General features: G+C 41.6%; 1 protein-coding gene across 6 annotated transcripts in view; it reads right to left on the bottom strand.

The window, feature by feature from the left end:
* DAB1 (DAB adaptor protein 1) overlaps window positions 1-15,285 on the bottom strand; it is a 181,012-nt gene that overhangs the window by 120,727 nt on the left and 45,000 nt on the right. For 2 of the 6 annotated variants that reach the window (XM_065738284.1, XM_065738307.1), the window contains exon 1: window positions 489-593. The exons of 3 other annotated variants lie outside the window; for them this stretch is intronic. The gene's annotated coding sequence lies outside the window, so the exon portion shown is untranslated. Of the gene's footprint in view, window positions 1-488; window positions 594-946; window positions 977-15,285 lie in introns of those variants that run through there. One more of the 6 variants, XM_065738291.1, reaches the window with a different exon arrangement.

Genomic DNA, 15,285 nt, shown 5'->3' with positions numbered 1-15,285 from the left:
CATTTCCCCTCCGAGCCTCAGCGCGGCGTCTCCCACCCCGACTACATGGGGAGAGCAGCGACGGTGCAGCCCGACCACCGCTGCCCGGAGCGCTGCCAGCCCACGGGGCCGGGGTGCAGCCGGCAGCGAAGCGCGACCGGCGTTCCCAGCTGGGGGGCGGCAGCGCCCCGCGGAGCAGCCCTGGCCCGGCGGAGGATGGAGACGGAATGGGGGGAACCCACAGCATCGCTGTCGGGGGCCGAGAGCAGCCACTTCTGCCCGTGGGACTCGGGGGAAAGACGCACATCCCGCCCCGAGCCCGCAAGTTGGCGCGACTTGCGGACGTTTCAGCCCCTTCCCTTCTCCCGGGTGGCGAAAAAATAAAACAACTTCCACCGGAGAGCCCCCGCCTTTCCCCGCCGGTTCGGAAAGGGCTCCTCCGGCCGCGCTCGCCCGAGGATGCCCACCTCCTCTCTCCCCAGCATCCGCGCTGAGAGCCGCTTCCTCACCTGCCCCAGCGAGCCCTCTCCTCCGCGCATTCCTCTGCTCCCCATCGTGGGCGCAGCAGCTGCTGTTATTCCTTAGGATACACATGGCTCGTCCATGCTGGGAGTGCCGCCTTCCCGCGCCGTCTGCCCTCTCCGGCCCCGCCAGTGCAGCGCTGAGGCCAGAGGGAGGGGACAGCGAGGCGTGCGGCGGAGGAAGGCTGCTGCCGGGGGTCGGTCTCCTCCTCCTCTTCCTCCTCCCCCTCCCCTCTCGCAGGGCTGGGGGTGCAGCTGTGCAGGGAGATGGGGGCGGCCCCTGCCCACGCGTGGGACGCGCCCCCCCCCCCCCCGCCCCCTTGGGGCTCCGCGAGGGTTCGCTATGGGGAGGGGTCCGCAGGCCGCCCCGCTGCTAGCGTGGTGTTTTTTCTCATGGCTTCTCTCAGTCACCCGTGAAAATTTAATGAGGCATTTAGGGCTGTTACCTTCAGAGTCAATGGAGGAAGCATATTTAGCCTAACGCACTTGCTGCCGAGCCAGTAGGTCTATCGCAGGCAGATCAGAAGTCAGAGGGAGACGCTCCTTTCAACACAAAATTCACGACCCATTAAACTTATTCTGTGTTAACAGCTTCTTTACAAACGGAGACCATAGAAAACGTAGGCTGTCATGCACTTCCTGAAAGGATTTACATACAGAAGAGAAGTACATTGGTGAGGTTATTGCTATTTCACTTGTATTACCTCCAATCGAGGCATAAAAGCAGCTCAGCTTCAGCTAACTGAGGTAAATTACTGAAAGAAAAGCTTTTTGTAGCTACCAGATCGATGCAGTTCACCTCGAGGGCCTGGGTGGCTGCGCATCATCTCAAGGAGATGGCTCCAGCCATCACTGCCCAGCATCAGAACGTATGGGCAAGACACAGGTCCGGGCAGACCAATACCGCTCTTGGATATGGCCACAAGCCAGCAATCAGCACGATGCTCACCAGGCAGAAGGATGCTTACAGGCTGTCTTCCCTCCAGCTGGCAAGCAGGAGGTCTGCACCAATGTGGCAACGTGCTTAGCAGGGCAGAGCGCCCATCCATGGGGCTCAGCACACCCAGATCCGAGAGTGCTCTCATTTATTTTCCTCAGTTAATTTTTCCTTAGTGCATTAGGTGTTGAGCGTGAAAGATACAGTCATCTAACAACCTTTACAATGTAAAAAAAAAAAATAATAAAAAATAAAACAAAAAAACAAATAATGCATTTCTGAAGTCATACCACACTAAGTGTGTGGTGGAATGGAGACTTCTACTATAGAGCTGTTTTCTTCAATTCCATTCATTAAAGAAATGAAAGGTGAGCTTATCAATGGAACCCACTTATTCTAATGTGGGTTTAAATAACCTTTTAGTAAACTAATCACAGCTATGTTTTCCACGGGAGTGAATGTTGCCATCTCAAGTTGACGAGAGACTGAAGAAAATGTCAACAAACAGAAGACACTTTTCCATTAGAAAATAATAGCATCCTCTAGATGACGTTTGGCCATGCTTGTCTGTAAGCATTAAGTCGGACAAAACGTTTGTGAACTTCAATTCTCAAAAGGTGCATTTTTGGTTGGGGAAACCATCACCAAGCTGCTCTACATCCTTGCTTGCTGCACTGAAAAATGAAGTCACCTTTTTCACACTGCCGACCTCCCTGCTGTCCTGCTCTTCATAGGAAAGGTGCTGGCTGTTGGTGAACAAGAGGAGGGGCTTGAGTGAGCATAAACTCCACTCCCATGTTGGAAATTTATGGATGCAAGTCACACTTGCTAACAATATCTTTTAAATATAAAAGAACGTACTAGCTCACAGCTTGTAATATGAATGCAAATGAACTTGTAATTATACTATGCAATTTCCCGCTTAGAAAAAAAAGAACAAACTAAAAAACTATAAAAATAAAACAGACCTGAAAAGTAATATGAACTACAGCTCTTCACTGAGTTCCTCCATTATGCAGGAATTGCCATAAGCAATCTGGTATGTTTTGATGTAAAATATTTTTTTAGGCCATAACTTCGTAGCACAGATTCTCATATGGGAACATTTATATGGTCAGAGTTCCTCTTCTCTACTAAAAAACCATGACCAAGAGGCAAAGGAGCAAGAAACTCTGCTGGGGAGATCTCCACAGTCTTCTTTTGTTTTGTCTGTGAAGCTTACTTAAACACAACGTTCCTATGTTTGATGAGGTACTGCTATACCATCACAAACAGAGCAATGAAACTCTGACTGTAGGCCAAACACATTATTTTCAGGAACCACTGGGTAGTTACAGATAGGAAGCAAAATAAGTGGTTCTCTTAAACTGTTTTCCAATAGGAACCTCAGCAGCAATCAGTCCCTTAGCACTTACTGAAGGGAAAGCAGTACCACCTTCTTAGCTCTTGATGAGATTTGAGCTAACAGGATCATAAGCTACCAAAGGGTTCCAGTACTTGTTAGTTGAGATAGAGATGAGTTCAAAGATACAAGAAAGAGCATGGAGCTAATTATACAAAGAATTACCTCAAAATGCCCTTAAAATCCCCACTGCTGATCCCCACACACCTGGATTTGAAGTAATTTGTTTTATTACCCAATTTACAGTAAGATCTGCAGTTGCTAGTAAACTGCAGTAAGTTGTACTGCACTAGGCAAGAACATCTGCCTGGTGATGAGAGAAGCCACAAGAGAACTTCATGATGGAGTTTTCTGACTCCCTAAGAAGAGGGTACATGCAACACTTCCTTCTTCCACCTCACATGTCAGTTAATCAGCATCACATAGGCTGTGAGTTGAGCTGGTTTCCTTTCAGAGTGGTCTCAAATAAGGAGCATCCAGTGAAAAAGAGTTTCCCTTCCTAAAATCTGCTCCAGATAGGAAAAGGTAGAAAAGAAACCTTTCTTTTATTTAATCCACTGTGTCTTGTCCAGATGCAAGAGTGTGTTTATCATGTGAAATGTTAAGGCAGTATCCACACCATAAAACTAACACCAGCCTGCATAATTGGTAAATCACTAGGCCATAAAGCCTGAGAGGTTACTGTCAGCCTGTGTGTGTAACAACCATTAGTATTAATGAGAATTGGACGTTCTCCGAGACAGAATATGAGGCATTATTTTCATTAAACTAATTCATGTATCTTGAGTTGTGGTGATTACAAAGGGTCAGCAAACAATACTACAGATAAGTTTGAGGAGACGTTAATTAAGGAGCTGTAGGTCACGCTATCAAATAATCTAGGAACGAAAGACATTTGTTTCACTTTACAAAGTGCGATTTTTGCAGTGCATTTTGAAATATCTGATGAGAATCTGCCATCATTTCTGTTGTTAATGTCTCACTAAGTTACAGAACAATGTGCAGACCATCCCTTGCCAATTGAGTTTTCAAAATGACAGCTTCCTCACAAAACCACTCTTTGCTTTTACTGATACATACTGTAGCCCACAGCAGGATCATCATGATCGCTCTGGAGATACTCCATGTGAATAGCTCCTGACACAATAGTGCTTCCAGTTTTAATAAGTTCCTATAAAGCAATTAGGAAGTGACAGAAAATAATACCTGCTGCATTAGCAGTAGTAATGGTAGTTACCAGTAGTTATGTAGCCCCTCATACCACCGAAGTCACACTTAGTTCCTTAGCCACGTAGCAGAATTAGTTGTGATTTGGTATTCATCCTGTATTTTATCATATGGAAAGAAACACACTTCTCTATTTCAGCTCTCTCATTCCATTATAGAACTCCTGTAATGGATATTTCTTAAAGATACCTACTAGGCTACTAGGTCACTGAACAGAGTACATGGCTGAATACTGTTCTTGCCCTTCAAAAAATCTATGTAGGGAAATGGCAGTGCTGATTCACAGAAAATAAGAAACCCTCTATCTTCTGGCAGTGAGGTTTTTTATATCAGAGTGGTTATGATAATTCCTGACCATACCGTGCAATCTGGCGAAACACATACATTATCTTGAAGAGTCACAGATATCTGTTAAAAGCCAGCAAAAAGAAACATACTGCAGATGAAATGTAAGTCTTGAAAGAGCCACACACCCACCACTGGTTTCAGAAGATGGAGCTCTGCGTGTTCCTACTGCTTTATGGGCTGGTCACTGAAGGAATTCTTCCTTTTACACTTCTCAACAAGGCCTGCATGATCATGTAGTTAAACATGCCAAAAGTTCTCGGATTCCTGGTTCAAATTCCATCCCTGTCACTGACCAATTGTGTGACCCTGGGTAAGTCAACCTGCACTTTTTCCTCTGCCAATCTCTACCACATCTATATGCCAGATCTACTTTGAGACTTTCCTCACTTTTGTTTGGAAAGACCACAGAGACTGAAAAGGACATGCAAAGCTACATACATGCTAGCCATTGCTACAGATGGGGCTATTCCATTTTAAGATAGAATACAGGAAAAAGATCTTTACATTATATCTGCTAGTTCCTTTCATTCTCTACCACACATTCAAAACACTGCTGAAATCTCCATAATGAGACCTCCTTCCTCCACTGCAAATAAACAGCTCCAATGTACAGTCTACTATCCCTCTAAAATCAGCCTCCAAGTGAAGGGCAGCAAGTGGATGTCCACCTTGCCAAATCAAGGTTAAGAAGCATATTATATCCAGATGCCCATGAAAGAGCCAATGATTCTTCAAGTACAGTGATCAACTTCTTCACAAATCTGAACTGCTCCATATTTCAAATCCTCTTTGGCAAGGTGCATTTCCCTTCACAGCCAATTAACTGCAAACTAATATAGTATGGGTTTGCTCTTGCAAACACTGTGTCAGATTCCTAAGGCTAAGAACATGATATACGCATGCATTCCGAGTATCCACTGTTCTGTCATCCCCTCCAGACATCACTGATGATCCACACAGAGGAACCTCTGAATTTAATCTCCTTTCTAGGAAAAGTTCAGGGACAAAGAAAATTTTCAGCATCCTTTATCTACTGAGAGCCCACGTGTTCTGTAGTACTTCACAAAGCACTAGCAGTAGTTTAATATGTGTAAACTGTCAGTAAAGGATACCTATAGTGGAAAATCCATGCCTCTCATGGAGAAATCTACCTACCCATGAGAAATGCAGACAAACTGCTTTAAAAAGAATTTTGAAATTTGGCTTTACTCAGAGAGTAAAAAGGGCAGAGGGGTTGTGGCTTTGAAGATGTGTCTGAAATTCTCTCCTACAATTTTTTCCCTTTGTGTTGTTCTGAACATTTAGCTGCAGCGCCTAAGATTTATTTTTGCTTTGCATAAAATTGAAACCAAATGGAAGGTAGGAAGTGAACAGCCTCACTGATTTGTGCTATCTTTCCCTTTGCCACCAATTTCTAGTAATAGCGATACATGTCTTGTCAAGATTTCTATTTTCTGTTTGATCCTCTAGGTTAGCAGCGACCTGTTTTCTAAGTTGTGGACGCCTTATTTTATCCACACAGCCACACAACTCTCTGCTTCTCCAATAAAAGTAGGCTTACTGCAGCCTGCTCTTCAGATGTAGCCTACTTGAACAACCCATCAACACACTTAAGCTCTCTGAATTTGGGCAATACTGAAACTTCTTCTATCTAAGCATACATTTATCTTCATCATTTCCTTATTTCCAGATGTTCGCTTTACAATCGAAACCTTCAGTCTTTGAGGTTCCTAAAGATCTTGGCTGTTGTCACGCTCTGTGAATTTGACAGCAAAAGATTTGCGTGCCATTGTAAAAATCTTTTTTTGTTAGAAAGAGACAGACAAACATGATATTTAGGGCTGTGTTCCCCTCAATTTCTGCCAAAATAACAGCTATTCAGAAGACAGCAATTGTGTGCAGTGAATGTCCTCAACAAGTACGGTTGTTTTTCATTTCCTTCTATGTCACATTACATTTTCCTCTTTATATTTTCCTTTAAATATTTAGACAGAGCAGAGAGTTTTAAACGTGTCATTGACACAAATAAATGTTTAAGCAGTCGTTCTACCCTGGGTTCAGCTCTTGTCAGATCTGATAAGTTAAATATCACTGGATCTGGTCAGTAATTGGATGGAAGACCTCTGAGGAAAACTCGAGTGCGTAGTAAGAGGCACTAGTTGTTCAATGGGTATTTTTCTTAACCTCAGACTCATCCAGAAAAGTGCCCTCAGCATGGTATTATGAGTGCTAGCTGAACAAGGCATTTTCAAATAAGATTTAATGTGCTATTTCTGTGCGGTGCTAGAAAAGATCCCTAACAGTTTTCTCTGAAAGCTGCTTAGCCCATTTCCATGTCAGCTGTACCCACTACTACATACAGCTACCTTTGAAACTGTGAAGTCAATTCTTAATCGTTTTCCTTTTAAGAACAAAACGCTTGGAAATCTATTGTTTAAAGAGGAACTGGTACATTTATTTGCTTTTACTGCCTCCATTTCTGACTTTTCCTTTTAGCCTCTCATTATGTTCTGAGCATCCAGCTCAGCTCCTGGGTACCAAAGCTTGGGCATTTCCTTTTGCCATTGCTGAACTGACACTGGCACTTCAAAACACAGATGTTTTCCCTCTTTTGCTAATTACAGACTACCTGGCCACCACTCCTTTGCGCTGAACAGCAGTGGGACTGAGTTCCTGGGGCCATCCCCACACCCCACTGGCCCTGTAGGCTCTGAGCTGTGTTGGACCCAAGGAACTAAGGGACATGAGGCTGCATCACAAACAACCTGAGGACACAGGTGTTAGCAACCAGCAGCATTAACACCTGTGATTCCAATACAAGATCTCTGGTCTTCTGGTACCCCTGCAACACACTGAGGAGATAATACAGAGGTAAAAACTAGTCCCTGGAGTGTCAGTTTGCTGTGTCCAGCAAAGGCAGCACCATGGGGCTCCCCATCCCCAGTCACTCTGCACAGTACACGTTTGCAGAAGGTCTGGGCAGCACGCCAGGGCTCATCCCAACACATTTGCTTAAGTTGATGTTTTCATATGCATTTCAAAACTTGACAAATCATGTTTTCTGACGTTTGGTATTTGTATTTTTTTCCTCTTCAAGCTTTCCAGGTAGAAATATAAATTATAAGTGCCAGCTTAGCAACTCAGTGCAATTACATAAATCTTAAAATCACAATTGAAGTGAAGGATATTTGAAACATTTAGATTTTATGATAAATTTATAGATGTCAGCTAGATCAGGGCTTCATTTCTAAAGATGTTTTTACTGTTTACCTCAAAATACAATCCTTCACTTAAAAGAGATTATAACATTAGCTCGAGAAAAAAACACAGAGGTTTAACACCTCACCCCAAATGCACATTATTTATTAGTATCAGAAAACTGCTTAGTGGCACAGTTTATATTCCTAAATGTCTACGTCACTTTTTTCCCCTACTTTTCTTATTTGCATTCAATAGGAAGTTAGGACAGAGCCAAGACGGAACCTATACCTCTCAGTTTTGGAGTCTGCTTCATCCACTGCTGCAAAAATATGACATTTGAAAAGATCATTAACAACCAGGATTTTAAAAAGCCTTATGCTTAAGGCTCAGTTTGAGACCACGCGGTATATACAGAGATGGGGCAACAGATTTTCAGATTTATCATTTCTCTGGCATTTCTGTAGCAAAGCAGACATCAAGGTAGTATCCATCCAAATCGGAGTAGCATTCAGCAAATCAGAAAATACCATAGCACCTTTTTAACTTAATCTGAGGGTCAGATTCCAAATTCAGATGCTAAGGAGGCACTCTTGCAACTTTTGGAAGGCTTACTTTTACATACAGTGTGCATCAAAGATTTGAATCTCTGTGCCATCCTCTAGCAAAAGTGACAGAGACAGCAGCGTCGGTATCCAGAGAAGTTACATTGAATCACAGTTATGAAAAGAACGAGAAGAAATGCAAGTTATTGTTAAATCAAATAACCCATTGTTTCCTGATTCCTTCATTTCTCATGTACATCTTCCGGTGCAGTGGAGTCTATTTCCTCAACATAAATTTGAGCAAATTCATCAAGATGTATGCCAGCTTTCAGAGCAGATTAAAACCCATGTTGTTTAATAAGCAAGGCTTTTGAACTTGTAACATGTTGTTTCTGGACTTCAAATACATTGCAGACGTGGTCTTTTGCAAGGAAGAGAATCTTTCCAAATTTGATTAAACAAATAATGGATTACTAAAAAATCTATAGCATTCAGCTGAATAGTTTGTCTGCTGAAATAGAAGTGTTTGGGACTGAGAAATGTCAATAAATAATACAGCTCAGGAGTGGGTGGAAGCTAGACTGGATCCATCTGGTCTGTTGATGAGGAAGAAAGAGCTGTAAAACTCACAGCATGACCAGGAACACATATGCAAGGGTGCATATTGGATGAGGGAAGGGAAGCATACAGCTTCCTCAGCCTTGTGCCCTTCTGCTAACTTCAGATCTGCAGTCTCGTATGCTCCAGTCCTGTGTGTTGTTGTCTGAATATATGCACAATATGGAATTTCCCAGGAGGACACAACAATAACTCGGGTTGGAGAACGTTATGCTTATGAGAAAATCTGCTGAAATTAAATGGTACCAGTAAAAAAAAGGAGAAGTTGCCAGTATTTTTGTCCAAGTAGCCATAAATCTACCCTCCCACTTCTCCTACTCTATTAGCATCTTTCTCTAATCTGTAGGGATTTTTGACAACACAGCTGACACAGCTACTCATTGCTTGGCCTCCAAGATAGCCTGGAAACTGAATCCCTCTCTCTGTGAAACACTAATTTGCTACACTTTTAGAAGATCATTTTGCATTGATTCAGGAAGCAAGTGCTTTGTATGTGTTTTGATGAACCATCAACCATTTTAGATACTGTTCAAACTCGCCGACAGATTTCAAAATGAAACAAAATCTACCCTTCATCACATGCACAACAGGATATAACAGATGTCACAGGCAAACCAAGTAATAGTAGTTTTCACAGTTGAATTCAGTGATTATTTCTTGCTCTGTACTGTGGACTCTGCCATAAAGCCCAATAAGATGAAAGAGAGACCCACCCCAGGAGCCCAGGGTAAACTTTATAAATGAGTATTGATGTACAAGCCAGAGAACCATCCAAATACACATCTTCCATGTTATAACCCACTCAAGAGTTAGGATATCTCTGATCTTGTACTGCACGAATGCACTATGTCCTGCGGGAGCAAGGAAGGAGGTACACTGCTGCAGAACAAACAAAATTATGGCTCTTCTGGGAAGAGAAAAGAGTATTGTGCCCATATTGTACAGTATAAATTCAACTCTCACCAATAATACTTCCAGGCAAGAATGGTATCCTGTTGGTACTTCCATCACTGCCCACTTGTACCGCATCTTAAAAAACGACCACGTTTGGCAGCTCCCCCCAAAGCCCCCTCTAGATGAAAAGCCCAATGAAGATCCTTTTCTTCGGCTCATTGCACAGGCGTTGTACATGGTTTTTCTATGTAATTTTCTCCTGCAATGTGTACTCAAGGTTAAAATGCCGTCCTTTCTCCTTGGTGATATCTGTCACTGAACTATCAAAGCATGCACGTTAGAGGACTTGGCAAGTAGACAGTCAAGCGATGCAAAGATGGGCCTTTGATGCCAACGATGACCTTAGTGCATTCCCTTTAAACATCATAAGCAAGGGAATGAAAGCCACTTTTCTTTTCTGTTTGGGGGAGGGGGTGTTAAACAGCTATTTGGGTACAGTAGCCTTTACATTTATTGCAATTATTATAGCCCCTAGAGGCTTCAGCTGGGACTGGAATCCCTTTATGATGAGCAGTGAATGACATAAAGCAAGAGAAGAGTCTTGTGTGGGAAAGGCATAAATGAAACACAGATAGAAAACACGGGAAGAAGACATCTTGCTCCCTGTCCCTACAATAAGGAAACTGGGTCTTTAAGAATAATGGAGCTTTCCCCTGGAATCACTGGGAAATCTGTGCTAAGCCAAGCAGGAAGGACATAGGCCTCTATCTATGTGGGTATGATGCCTTCAGCTCAGATCCACTCCTCTATGGCACATTGCTCCTCTTCCAGACACTGCAGCTCTTTGCCATTGAGCACAGTCTTTGAAGGGACCTTGCAGACCAGTTAATCAGCATTCATAAAGCTAATTGCATACACATGCTGTTCTGGAAAAATGGCACTTTGTTAGTTTCTCTGTGTTTGTCACAAAGCAGGGGAAGAGGAGAAAAACACGAGTTTTGGACTGTACAAATATTAGCTGTAGGAAGCATTCAGGCCAGACATCTGGCACGACCTCCAGCTCCCCACTTTTACGTGGTCTGCATTTCCAGCCAAGAATGTCCATTTTACTCTACATTCACCTAGGCTAAGGTTTGAATTCTCACTGTGATTTAAACATCACTGCACAAAAGAACATTAAAGCTCAAACATGACTTAAAGCACAGTATAACAACAATCTTTTGGGAACTATCTAATTTCAGCTAAAAGGGAGTAGGACTAAATGCAATTAAGGGCTCCCAATGATGTAATAAAGGCATCCAAAGAAATCAAGGCAAGTGGGCAGGAAGCAATCACCTTTCTGTCTAGAAACAGTAAAATAACGAAAGTCTTATTGTTCTTGGGGTCATCACGGCCAAAATGTGCAAAATGACCTTCATTAAGTCATACTATGTACTTTTGCTAGGGGATTGTTCCTACTGCATCTGCTCCTTTCAATTTGGCTTGTTTGAGTAACAAAGCTCCCAGTGATCATCTAAACCTCATTTGAAGCACCTGTGAACAATTCATTATATTAATATAACAGCAGGGGAGGAGTACAGATACTAATAAATAGGTTGTTGAGCAGCTTTTGCTGCCAAGGATGCTTTGCCCAGCGAGGAGATGTCTTCTCCACCCAAAAGCTGGGAGGCACTGAGAGACTGGGATCTGTTGTACCACAACCTGTCAGAGCACACCTCTGGTAGTAGAGAAGGGTGTAAATTAATTTCATCTTTCCAAACACTTGATAAAACTGTGTTCAATACTTTGGAGAGACTCCAGTATGATTTGAAACAATTTGTTCTCTGTTGAAATAGAACAAATGTTCCCCAGCTAAAGGTGGCTATGAAAGGCATTTGGTAACGATTTGTACCAGCTGGGCTCATCATTACTTAGAATAGATTAATGTAAATCAGCACATAAAATTAAGCAAGTGGTCAGTGCCTCTAAGTGCATTTGGAGTATAAGCGAGTATCTGAACTTTTTGCATTTTTCTTCCCATTTTGCAGGTTCAGAGAGTAGTTGTGGGTTTGTTTTATTTTTAATAGAAGAGCAGTGAAAAGATTTTGCTGTTAACATCTATTTAGTCTATTTTCAGTCACATTTTGCAAATGTCAGTGAAAAGCAAAGGTCAGCTGGTGAAAATAACCAGTGTACCGTGGATCAGTACAATTACAGAACAGAGAGCAGCACAGGGTTATAGAAAAAGCTCACGAGGAAAATATGTCTGTAGTATTGGATATGCACGCTGAAAAACATTACTGATGGACCAGCATAGCTAACACCTTCCAACAGTACAAAAATAGATACTGGTTATGTTACTATAAAACCTCTTTCCAAGGAAATGGGAGAATGTCACGCATGGAATTCATTGCCTCTTTTTTCATACTTGGGCAGCTTTGACACAGCCTAAAAATGGAGCTCCTAATGTCTTGTATCTCTGTTTCTCTGATGGGTATGGGAGAGCTTCCAGCTTAAGGCACACCATAAGCTTTGATGAGTCACTGCTGGTGAAGCACAGAGAGGAACTCCTACGTAGCATGCAGTTAATTTTGAAGTGGCTTCCCCTCACTGATCTGGTGGCAAGTTTCTTACCACTGTTATTCTGGAAGGCACACAAAACCTGCACAGAAGCGTCTCAAGACAATAGAACTGGAATAGACATTGCCCTGTTTTCATCCCTTTATGAGAAGAATGGGAAACGAAGAAAAGACATTACATATACCAACAGCCAGGAGGGAGAACATTTAACACAGAAGTTAATACTATCAATATAATTTTATATCAGTATAGCAGAGTAAACAAAATCAGTCTGGAAACATCACAATCTTGCATTTTCTAAGTCACTATAGGCATGGATTAAAAGATTAAGTTATTTCAGCCAATTTTCTCTTTATGAGACAACCTTTTCATTCTGTAAATACATTTGTTGGTTTTTCGACATCCAATTAAACACGTGCAGAAAAGCCATAAGGATACTGGATTTATATTTTTGACTTGCAATGAATTATTTTCAATTTACAAGCCATAAGTAACCAAAATCTATTATTATCTCTTTGCTGGAATTGATCCAGAAAAAATTGGTAATTATCACACTGCTTGTGGGGTATCGAATATAAACAAACATTTGCACATGCACTAGAAAATCCTCCCAAGCAACATGAAAATGAAGAATAGACAAGACTGCTTTTACAAAATAAAAACCCCAAAACCGTAAGATCATTTTATCATTTTTGTGTGAGGACAATCATTTGAAATCCTTCTCTAAGCCAGAAAAATAATAATAAAAATCACAGGACACAAGCAAGAGCAGAGGGATTTTCAATAATTGTATCTTTCACATCTATCTTCTGCATAGATAGCTATGAAATACTGTGTGTGAGCAAGTATAAAAATGTACTTGAAGTACTTCTGTTAGATGGAATCTCGTCCCCTTGAAATTGCCTTTCACATGAAAGATGCCTATTGACAACCAGCAGTTTAACTAGCTAGGAATATATATAGTCAGCTACCACTCAGCCTTAAACTGTTATCTGATTTGTCCCATAAAGCAAAATATATGAGGTACATGATACAGCGTGGGGATAATGTACAATAAACATAACTTACACAGCAGGAAAACGAGTTCCCGTTGGATCATCTCACAACAGAATCAGCTGTGGAAGAATCCTCCCAATCTGATCAAGCTGTTTTCTTGTTTATGTTTCTTATCCCATAAGCATAATTAAAAATAGTCTTTTTGGTGAGATAGCTCTATAATAGCTTCTAAATGATGTATTCTAGTGAAGTCTGCCAATTTTTTTTCCGCCTTTGAAAATTAAATGGGTATTACTTCCTGCAGTCATAAGGGAGCCACGCTACTCTTTTCTCAGCTTTTCCACCTGAATCCTTTCAGAACAAGTGATTTGTGTGGTCTTTGTAGGTTTCTTCTTAGGACGTGAGAAGCTGTGGTTCATAAAGAATGGAATCCAAATGTACTTAGAAGATTTCCAAAAATCATTAAGTTTGAAGCTATAAAGCCTTCTGAATAAGAGCTTGCTAAGTATGTTTACATTTCAGTAACAGAAATTATTAACTTATGCCTCCATTAAAAGATCAAGTGGGAAAATAAAAAGCGCCTTATCTGTAGCGCTGGATTTATTACATATTTTCATACATATTAATCATCACTTTAGATATTCTATACCCCTTTAAGTATTTGGAAAGGAAGTCTTTACATAGCTCGCATTCTCAAATATTTGCTATAAAATCAAAGGCACAGGTTCTGGGCTGACGTTCTTCACCTGTGCACATGCTTTCTAAATGCTGGAGTTGAGGGATTTGATGCTACTGTTCTTTTTTAAACCCATAACCTTCAGGCCATGCACTGTGGAAAATCATAGAAGTTCTCTTTGTTGCTTCAGGATGCAAAGACCAAGTGGAGTTTGTCCTATTAGATATAGCAAAAAAGAAAGTCAGGATGCCATGTGCCCTCAGGAACCCATCATGCCCATATGCAGCCAGTACAGTCCTTGCCTGAAAGGGATCCTGGAATATGTGTTGTGATAGGAACACAGTTGGGTTGGACCAACTTTGGCCATAAATGGGTTTGTAGGAAAGTGTAAAATTTGGGTAAGCTTATATAATAATTGCTCAAAATTCCTATAACTTCTCTCTGTAGTTGTAAGTTCGCTGCAAACTTCACCTGAATTTTGTCTGTTCCTATTGCCCATTTCTCAGTAGTTTCCTCAAATTATGTATCCTTAATTATTTCTCAGTTAGATTATAAATACTTCATACAAACATAGTAAAGTACAGCCTCTGATTTGGGTCCTGGTATCTGCATTTTAAACATATATATTAACTTAATGTTCCATTTTCAAACAGAATGCAAATTAAATTCATCCTTCAACAGGAACAATCATTTGTTACTTCCCTCAGTGCTCGTGTCTTGCAAAATTTGTTCATTGCTTAGAAGGATGTTGTTTAAACATAAACAAGAATGCTCTCTCTCTTGTCTTTTGTTATTCCAGATCTGTTCTTGATGGAGGGACATCATCAAGACAACTTTGTCATTTTCCAGTCAGGGCTCTTGCTACAGCCATATATGAAGCCTTGCCAGCTGCTGGAAATAATATACCTTTCTGGTGTACCGCTGTTGTCTTCACTAGCACTGGGGAGTTTACTTCCACGTACTGGCAAATATTTTTCTTGATTTCTTTGACTTTGTTGAAAGCTTTTTAAACCACAGATGTTTTTTTCCCCCTATTTATAGCTGTAGGGCAACCAGTTCGTGGAATTGATTCCTTCCCATTGACAGTATGGTCCAGAAAGCAGTGGAGCAAGGAGCCCTACTTTGCAAGCAGAGTGATTCCAGCCATGTGCTATGATTTTGGAAATCAGTTGGCATTCTTGGTTATGGAAACACTCTGTGTGCAGAGGGGAACTGGGAATGGCAGCGCAAGGAGCAGTGGGCAGTAGCATGCATCTCCCTCATCCAGCCAGGGTGGGAAATGGAAAATAGGATGACAGTTCAGGGCTGTAGATTCCATTAGCATCATAAAAATAACATATTCAGCATAAAAATAACATATTCTTCCACAGGCCCTATTTGCCTCT

Source organism: Cyrtonyx montezumae, unplaced genomic scaffold, assembly GCF_038088225.1.
Source record: "Cyrtonyx montezumae isolate F1298 unplaced genomic scaffold, pur_monq_1.0 scaffold_1, whole genome shotgun sequence".
Classification (NCBI taxonomy): Eukaryota; Metazoa; Chordata; class Aves; order Galliformes; family Odontophoridae; genus Cyrtonyx; species Cyrtonyx montezumae.
This window is presented reverse-complemented; position numbering and strand designations above follow the sequence as displayed.